Below are 9,812 nucleotides of genomic sequence, written 5' to 3' on the forward strand. Positions count from 1 at the left end.
GGGATTCACCTATCAGCTTGTGCTTCTTTCCTCCCTTCCTCCCACACATTTATTCTGGTTTCTGTCCACTAGCTTTCCAGTCCCAATGAAGGCTTTTGTCCTCAAAACATCAAATGTTGGCTAAGCATGACCCCAGAAAAAAAATCTCAGGGTTGTATGTGGTGACATGTACATACTCTGATAATAAGGTTTACTTTGAACTTTGAACTTTTAAACTTTATTTATTTCCCTCCACTGGTACTACCCATCCTGCTGAGTTACTCCAGCAATTTGGTTATGAAATTATTCCCCAGGTTACCTTTCGACCTTCAGATATTTGGATACCTAGTGGAGATGGGAAGAAGAAGACTCTGCTATGACGTTGGGATGATCTGGAAAATTATATCCAGATTCATCCATGACCTCAGCAATGCAATAAACAAATAAACAAAAATAGCAAAAGGATTTGAGTACAGGAGAAGGGAGGTTCTACTGCAGTTGTACAAGGCCTTGGTGAGACCACACCTGGAGTATTGTGTGCAGTTTTGGTCCCCTAATCTGAGGAAAGACATTCTTGCCATAAAGGGAGTACAGAGAAGGTTCACCAGATTGATTCCTGGGATGGCAGGACTTTCATATGAAGAAAGACTGGATCGACTAGGCTTATACTCACTGGAATTTAGAAGATTGAGGGGGGATCTTATTGAAACGTATAAAATTCTAAAGGGATTGGACAGGCTAGATGCAGGAAGATTGTTTCCAATGTTGGGGAAGTCCAGAATGAGGGGTCACAGTTTAAGGATAAAAGGGTAGCCTTTTAGGACCGAGATGAGGAAAAACTTTTTCACACAGAGAGTGGTGAATCTGTGGAATTCTCTGCCACAGGAAACAGTTGAGGCTGGTTCGTTGGCTATATTTAAGAGGAAGTTAGATACGACCCTTGGGGCTAAAGGGATCGGGGGTATGGAGAGAAAGCAGGTACAGGGTTCTGAGTTGGATGATCAGCCATGATCGTACCGAATGGCAGTGCAGGCTCGAAGGGCCGAATGGCCTACTCCTGCACCTATTTTCTATGTTTCTATGTTTTGTGTATGTCACTCCAGATTTACAGCATCTGCAGAATCTCTTGTGTCATCACGTTTAAATGAAAACAGGATACTGGAAAAAGATCTGCAGAAATGGATTATCTCCCTGTCCCAGGTGTGTCTCCCTGTAGAAATAATCATGATATTGGCAGAAAAAGACCAACATTATCATGGATCCCACCCATTCTGCTCATGGACTGTTTGTCCCACTGCCGTCAGGGAGAAGCATCCACGCCAGGACCACCAGACTCAAAAACAGAGAACTTCCCCAAGCTGTAAGGCCTCCACCCAATAACCCACCAGCGCTACTTTAATACTTCCTGTCAGTCACCTTATGTACAGACACTCCTGTCACTAGGGTCACTTTATGTATGGACGTATGATTAATCTATGCACGTAAGCTATCTTATGTATTTATATTTGATATCTTTTATTATTTGTTTTTTACCTTTGATTTTTTTTGTGCTGCACTGAATCCAGAAAATCAGTTATTTCATTCTCCTTGGCACTTGTGCACTGGAAATGGCATTAAACAAATTTGAATCTTGACTAATTTGCTGATTAAAATGTCAAACAATATTGAAATCAACAAAGGCAAGTGTGGAAGGCGAGTGTGTGTTCAGCTCTGTTTACTTTCGTTTGACCGTTCTCCCTCTCCCTCTCGCTCTCTGCTGCCAGGGGAAGGTGCAGAAGTCTTGGGTATTGGACAAGGCTTGACCAGTGTGGTTTGTGGATTGGACTCATTTTTAGAGGACTCTGCAGTTCATGTTATATGTGCTTCTGGTTTCTAGATGCCCCTTTTTTATTGCTATTTTGCGAGGTTTTGATCAGGATGGACTGGCTCTGCTACCTGCAGTCAATGAACATCACAGCGCTAAATTGAACTGAACTGAACTAAACTGAGCATTCCTAGACTGTTTCAAGCACCCTGTGGTTTGACGCTTAATATTCTGTGTGTTGTTTGCTTGTTTTTCACCATTTGCACGATTTGTTCATTTAGTTTGCACATTGGGTGCTTGGTATTTTCTCTGAACAGGTTCCAAGGTGTTTCTTCGTTTCACGGCTGTCGGTGGGAAGACGAATCTCAGAGTTGTATACAATCTTTGATAATAAATGTTCTTTGAAACTTTAAATGCTCTGTTCTATAAAAGAACAAACAAAATTTATTTAAAATTCATTGCTGCCTCTTCGGAGATTGTTCCAAGGAAGATACTAGTTTGGAGTAGGGGAATCCAAACCAAGAGGCCATAGGTTTAGGATGTGAGGGGAAAGATTTAAATGAGACTGGAAGGGCAACTTAATCACATTGGGTGGTGAGCATATGGAACAAATGGCCAGAGGAAGTGGTGGAGGAAGGTACAATAGTATCCTTTAAGAAGCACTTGGACAGGTACACGGAGGGATGTGGGCCTAACACTGGAAATTGGGACTAGCTGGGAGGGCACCATGGTCAAGATGGAGTGTTTGGGCTGAACAGCCTGTACCTGTACCGTATCTCTCTATAAAAACTAATTCAAACACACCTTTTTGATGAAAAGTCCGTTTCTGAAACACTCAGTGTATTTCAAACTTCAAAGTAGATATATGTCACCATATACAGCCCTGAGATTCATTTTCTTATGGGCATACACAGTAAATCTAAGAAAAGCGATAGAATCAATGAAAGACTGCACTCAACAAGATGGAAAATAGCCAGTGTGCAAAAGACAACAAACTATGCACATACAAAAGAAAAAAATGCAACAATAAGCAATAAATATCAAGAACATGAAATGACGAATTGTTGAAAGTGAGTCCACAGGTTGTGGAAACAGTTCAGTGGCAGGGCGAGTGAAGTTATCCCCTCTGATTCAAGAGCCTGATGGTTGAGTGTAATAACTCTTCCTGAACCTCATGACATGGGTCCTCTGTGTAGAGGTGTTCAATGGCGGAGAGGGCTTGACCCATAGTCGTATCCACTACCTTTTGTTCAAGAGAATTGGTGATTCCATGCCAGGCTGTGATGCAGCCACTCAATATACTCTCCACCACACATCTATAGAAGTTTGTCAAAGTTTTAGATATGGCAAATCTTTGCAAACTGTTATTAACCTCTGTTTATCAGAATTCTGTTTAGGTCTGTTTACCACACCCAGCTATCACGGAAACCCTGTGCAATACTACCATCACTTCTTATCTGGACGGTGTGAATGTGCACCCATTACTGTATAATATTACGGTAATTCTTGCACTATCATCTTATCAGTGGGAATTTGTAAACCTTTAAATCTTGTCATCTTTGACTTGTAAATCTTGTACATCTTATCTTTAAGGTATTTATTATTTGTTCTTCTTACTTCTAATATTTGTATATCTGTGTGCTACTTTGACACTGTAATTTCCTTTGGGATCAATAAGGTTTCTATCTATATAAGGAACAGGTCCTCTGAACTGATAACACTGAGGAATTTAAAGTTGCTGGCCATCTCCACCTCTGATCCCAGATGAGGACTGACTCTCGGACATCTACTTTCCTCCTTCTGAAGTCAATAATCATCTCCTTGGTCTTGCTGACATTGTTGGAGAGGTTGTTGTTGTACTTCTCTCTCCACAAGTGCTGCCTGATCTGCTGAGCATTTCCAGCATTTTCTGTTTTGATTTCAGATTTCTAGCATCTGTTTTTATCAAAATATTTTATCAATTTTATCAAAATCTGTTTTTAACTGTTTCAACTATCCGAGATACAAAAATCCCCCAAACTCCAAGAGAAACATCAAGTAGTTGGGCAAAGGCAGAAACTAGTTGATATTACAAAAGAGTGAGATCAGTGGGGAATTTCTGGAGGACAACTATATTTTTTTCTTATTTATTCTATTTTGTAAATGACCAACATTTACTGCTCAGCCCATTCCACTTTTGGGAAAGTGTTATTGAGCTGTCTTGAAGTGCAGTAGTCCTTCTAGTGAGGGGTTTCCTACAGTGTTATTGGGGAGGGAATTCCAGCACCGGGATCTGGCACAAAGGATCAGCAATATTTGGCTTGGGCAGCTGGTAGCATAACAGTTAGCTTAATGGTTTGCAGCACAAGTCCTGATGAAGAGTCACAGCCCAAATCATCAACAGTTTATTTCTCTTCATAGATGCAACCTGACCTGCTGATTTCCTCCAGCATTCTGTGTGTTATGAAAGATCTCGATGAAGGGCAAAGCAGATTCAAAGGGATCTACTCCTTCTCCTAAACTTTTTGTTTTTAATGGTACTATTTCAATGGCCATAAATCACATGTTTGAAATCTATAAAATCTTCTTTTAAAATTACACTCAATGGCCACTTTATTAGGTACACTTGTACATCTTATGCAAATATCTAACCAGCCAATCATGTGGCAGCATCTAAATGCATAAAAGCATGCAGGCATGGTCAAGAGGTTGTTCAGACTAAACATGAAAATGGGGAAGAAAGTGATCTAAGTGACTTTGACTGTGGAATGATTGTTGGTGCAGACGGGATGGTTTGGGTATCTCAGAATCTGCTGAGACCCTTCAACAGGACCCTGGAAATAAACATGTCCGATGTGCCAAACTCTTGGTCCCAGATATCAGTGAAATCACATTTCCAACACAAGGGACAGCGGCTGTTGATGAAGTTGCAGAGCAGGGGATGTAGTGTATATGGATTTCAGTAAGGCATTTGATAAGGTTCCCCATGCAAGGCTCTTTCAGAAAGTAAAAGAGACATGGGATCCAAGGAGACCTTGCTTTGTGGATCCAGAATTGGCTTGCCCACAGAGAGCAAAGGGTGGTAGTAGATGGTATTCTGCATAGAGGTTGGTGACCAGTGGTTTTCTGTAGGGATCTGCTCTGGGACCCCTCCTCTTTGTGATTTTTATAAATTACCTGGATAAGGAAGTAGAAGGGTGGGTTAGTAGGTTTGCTGATGACACAAAGGTTGGGGGTGTTGTCAATAGTCTGGAGGTTTGTCAGAGGTTACAGAGGGACATTGATAGAATACAGAACTGGGCTGATAGACTTCAACCCAGGTAAGTGTGAAGTGGTTCATTTTAGTAGGTCAAATTTGAAGACAGAATATAATATAAATGGTAAGACTCTTGGCATTGTGGAGGATCTGAGAGATCTTGGGATCCGTGTCCATAGGACGCTCAAAGCAGCTGTGCAGGTTGACAGTGTTGTTAAGAAGGCATATGGTGTGTTGGCATTCATTTACCGCAGGATCGAGTTAAGAGCTGTGAGGTAATGTTACAGCTATATAAGATCTTGGTCAGACCCCACTTGGAGTACTGTGCTCAGTTCTGGTCACCTCACTACAGGAAGGATGTGGATACTACAGAGAGTGTGCAGAGGAGATTTACAAGGATGTTGCCTGGATTGGAGAGCGTACCTTATGAGAATAGGTTGATTGAACTTGACCTTTTCTCCTTGGAATGACAGAGGATGAGAGGTGACCCGATAGAGGTGTATAAGATGAGGAGGGGTATTGATCATGTGGTTAGTCAGAGGCTTTTTCCCAGGGCTGACACGAGGCTGAAATGGCTAACACGAGGGGACACATTTTTAAGGTGCCTGGAAATAGGTACCGAAGATGTCAGAGGTACGTTTTCCACACAGAGAGTGGTGGGTGCGTGGAATGCACTGCTGGGGGCAGTGGTGGAAGCAGATACAACAGGGTCTTTTAAGAGCCTCTTAGATAGGTACATTGAGCTTAGAAAAATAGAAGGCTATATGCTAGGGAAATTTTTGGCAGTCTCTAGAGTGGGTTACATGGTTGGTACGACACTGTGGCTGAAGGGCCTGTAGTGTGCAGTAGATTTTTATGTTCTATGTTCTATTTTCTATGAAGGGTTTCAGCCTGAAGCTTCAACTGTTTATACCTTTCCATAGATGATCCCTGACTTACTGCATCCCTCCAGCATTTTGTACACGTTGCTGAAGTTGTTAGGACCTGGAGCAACAAAAAATCTGCTGGAGGAACCCAATAGTCGAACAAAATCTGTTGGAAGAAATTGTCAACGGTCCAGGTTGATAGGGCTAGGCAGATTTTCACTCAGTGGGCCGGGATGAAGCAGTGAGGTCTGAGTGTGAAGAGTAGAGGGGGAGTGGAGACACAAAGCCCTTGCACCCAGGATGACGGGCAGTTTGCACCAGGTACGGGGGAGCAGAAGGGGTGGTGTTGGAGATCACCTGTTGGCAGGTGAATAATAGATGGAAGGCAGACAAAGAAATAAAGAACAGGCAGCGAGAGCAAGGTGGTTGAAGGGGAGACGGCTGCTGGAGGGAGGGAGACAAACATGGCTGCTGGTGCAAAACTCGGATAAGTAAATGGCAACCATTAGGGGAGAGGTGAATGACTGACGGAGCCAGATGCAGATAGGGGAACTTGTGCGTGCCTTCAACCAGATGGCATGAACATCAATTCCTCTAACTTCTGGTAATTTCTTCCCTCTTGCCCTTCTCTCTTTTTCCATTCCACTCTCTGGCTCCCCTTTTACCTCTTCTCTTCTCATCTTCTAATCATCTCCCTCTAGTGCCCCTCCTCCTTCCCTTTCTCTCATGGTCCACTCTCCTCTCCTACCAGATTCCTTCTTCTTCAGCCCTTTTCCACCTATCACCTGCCAGCTACTTACTTCATTCCTCCCCCACCCACCCACCTACTTTCACCCTCATCTGCCTTCAACTATCATCTTCTAGCTTGCACTCCTTCCCCCACCTTTTTATTCCACCTTCTTTCCCCTTCCTATCAAGTACTGATAAATGATCTCAGCTCGGAACATCGACTCTTCATTCCTCTCCATAGTTACTGTCTTACCCGCTGAGGTCTTCCAGCATTTTGCGTGTGTTACTCTAGATTTCCAGCATCTGCAGAATCTTGTGTTTGTGGGTGGGAACTGCATGTGTTTTGGAACCAGGTGGGGGCAGGGGGATGAAGATGGGAGGGGAGGGTTGAGGAAAGGAGACAAAAAATGGAGGACCAGATGAGAATTGAAGGGAGATAAAGTGACTGGAGCAGCTTTATTTGTCACATGTACATCGAAACATTGAAACCCACAGTGTAACGCGCTGTCAACAACCGGCACTGTCTGAGACATGCTGGGGGGCAGCCCACAAGGGTCACCGTGGCTCCAGCACAACATAGCTCGCCCACAGATTATTAACCTTGGGAGTACCTTAATACTTTTATTTTAATAGCAGCACTTCTTTTGATTTCCACCTGATGGCACACCTTGCTACCAGCGATGTTTCCTCACCTTTGAAACATTGTCATCGGATCTTTCACCCCTATGTGAGAGAGCAGACGTATCTTTGTCTGGACATCTCATTCAGAAGATGGCTCCCCTGATATTGCAGTGCTCTCCGTATTTCCTGCCCTGGGAGATCAGGAGCTGCCTTCATTTTTGTGTTCACGGTTCAGTTTCTGACAAAGCAGCTCGGCAACTTGACGACGGGTTGTGAAAGGAGTCTTCCAGACGGAGTTCCCCATCAAACAATTGTACCACCAGGCTTGAAAACTTCTACATATGTACCATCGAGAGAATTCCAGCAGGCTGCTTCAATGTCTGGTATGGGAGGGGGACTATGGCATACATTCGAAAGGAGCTACAGAAAGTTGTAAATTTAGTCAGCTCCATCATGGGTACTGGCCTCCATAGTATCCAAGACATCTTCAATGAGTGGTGCCTCAGAAAGACGTCGTCCATCATTAAGAACCCCCACCACCTAGGATATGCCCTCTTCTCGTTGTTACCATCAGGAATGAGGTACAGAAGCCTGAAGGCACACACTCAGTGATTCAGGAACAGCTCCTTCCTCTCTACCATCCGATTCCTAAATGGATATTGAACCCATGAACACTACCTCACCACTTTTTAATATTACTTCTATTTTGCACTATTTTTAAGGCTAAGGTAAGAGAACCCTAAGGGGAAAGTGATGATAATATGATCAAATTCATCATGAAATTTAAGAAGGAGAAGTTAAAGTCAGATGTATCAGTATTACAATGGAGTAAAGGGAATTACAGAGGCGTGAGAGAGGAGTTGGCCAGAATTGATTGGAAAAGAACACTGGCAGGGATGATGGTAGAGCAGCAACGGCTGGCATTTCTGGAAGTAATTCAGAAGGCACAGAATATATATATTCCAATGATGAAGAAGTATTCTGAAGGAAAGATGACACAACAGTCCACAGCTATTGACAAGAGAAGTCAAAGCCAACATAAAAGTCAAACAGAGGGCATATAATAGAGCAAAAATTAGTGGGAAGGCAACTAAAAATGTCATTTAGAAGGTAAAGATGGAACACAAATGTAAGTTGGCCAATAATACTAAAAAGGACACCAAAAGCTTCTTCAGGTGCATAAAATCTACAAGAGAGGCGAAAATGGATATTGGACTGCTGGAAAGTGACATTAGAGAGGTAGAAGTGGGGGACAACGAAATAGAGGATGATCTGAATAAGTATTTTGCATCAGTCTTTACTATGAAAGATACGAGCAGTATGTTGGTAGTTCCAGGTGTCAGTGAGCGTGAAGTGTGTGAAGTTATCCTTACTAGGGAGAGGATCTTGGGAAACTGAAAGGTCTGAAGGTAGAAAAGTCACTTGGACCAGATGGAATACACCCCAGAGTTCTGAAAGAATCTATCGACCTCTGACTTAAATATACATAAAGACTTGGCCTCTGCAGCTGCCTCCTGGCAAATAATTACACAGATTCACCATTCTCTGGCTCAAGAAATCCCTCCTCATCTCCGTTCTAAAAGGACGTCCCTCCATTCTGAAGCTGTGTCCTCTGGTCTTAGACTCTCCCACCATAGGAAACATCGTCTCCACGTCCACTCTATCAAGGCCTTTCACTTTTTAATAGTTTTCAAAGAGGCCAGCAGATTGTGGAGGCATTAGTAATGATCTTTCAAGAATCTCTAGGTTGTGGAACACTGGAAAATTGCAAATGTTACTCCACTCTTCAAGAAGGGAGAGAGGCAGAAGTAAGGAAACTATAGGCCAGTTAGTCTGACTTCAGTGGTTGGGAAGTTGTTGGAGTCCATTATTAAGAATGAGGTCTCAGGGTACTTGGAGGCACATGATAAAATAGGCCGTGGTTTCCTCAAGGGAAAATCTTTCATGACAAATCTGTTTGAATTCTTTGAAGAAGTAACAAGCAGGATAGACAAAGGAGAATCAGTTGATGTTGTGTACTTGGATTTTCAGAAGGCCTTTGACAAGATGCCATACAAGAGGCTGCTTAACAAGCTATGAGCCCATGGTATTGCAGGGAAGATTCTAGCATGGATAATTCAGTGGCTGATTGTCAGGCGGCGAAGAGTGGGAATAAAGGGAGCCTTTTCTGACTGACTGCCGGTGACTAGTGGTGTTCCACAAGGGTCTGTGTTGGGACTGGTGATTCTTTTTATGTTATATGTCAATGATTTGGATGATGGAATTGATGACTTTGTTGCAAAGTTTGCTGATGATATGAAGATAGGTGGATGGGCAGGTAATTCTGAGGAAATAGAAAAGCTACAGAAGGACTTGGACAGTTTGGGAGAATGGGCAAAGAAATGGCCAGTGGAATGCAATGTTGGAAGTGTATGGTCATGCACTTTGGTAGAAGTTGAAAGGGTTGATTATTTTCTGAATGGAGAGAAAAGACAAAAAACTGAGATGCTACAGGGTCTAATGAGTCCTCACACAGGATTCCCTACAGGTTAATTTGCAGGTTGAGTCTGTGGTGAGAAAAGCAAGTGTAATGTTAGCA

The sequence above is a fragment of the Hypanus sabinus genome, chromosome 3 (assembly GCF_030144855.1).
Source record: "Hypanus sabinus isolate sHypSab1 chromosome 3, sHypSab1.hap1, whole genome shotgun sequence".
Classification (NCBI taxonomy): Eukaryota; Metazoa; Chordata; class Chondrichthyes; order Myliobatiformes; family Dasyatidae; genus Hypanus; species Hypanus sabinus.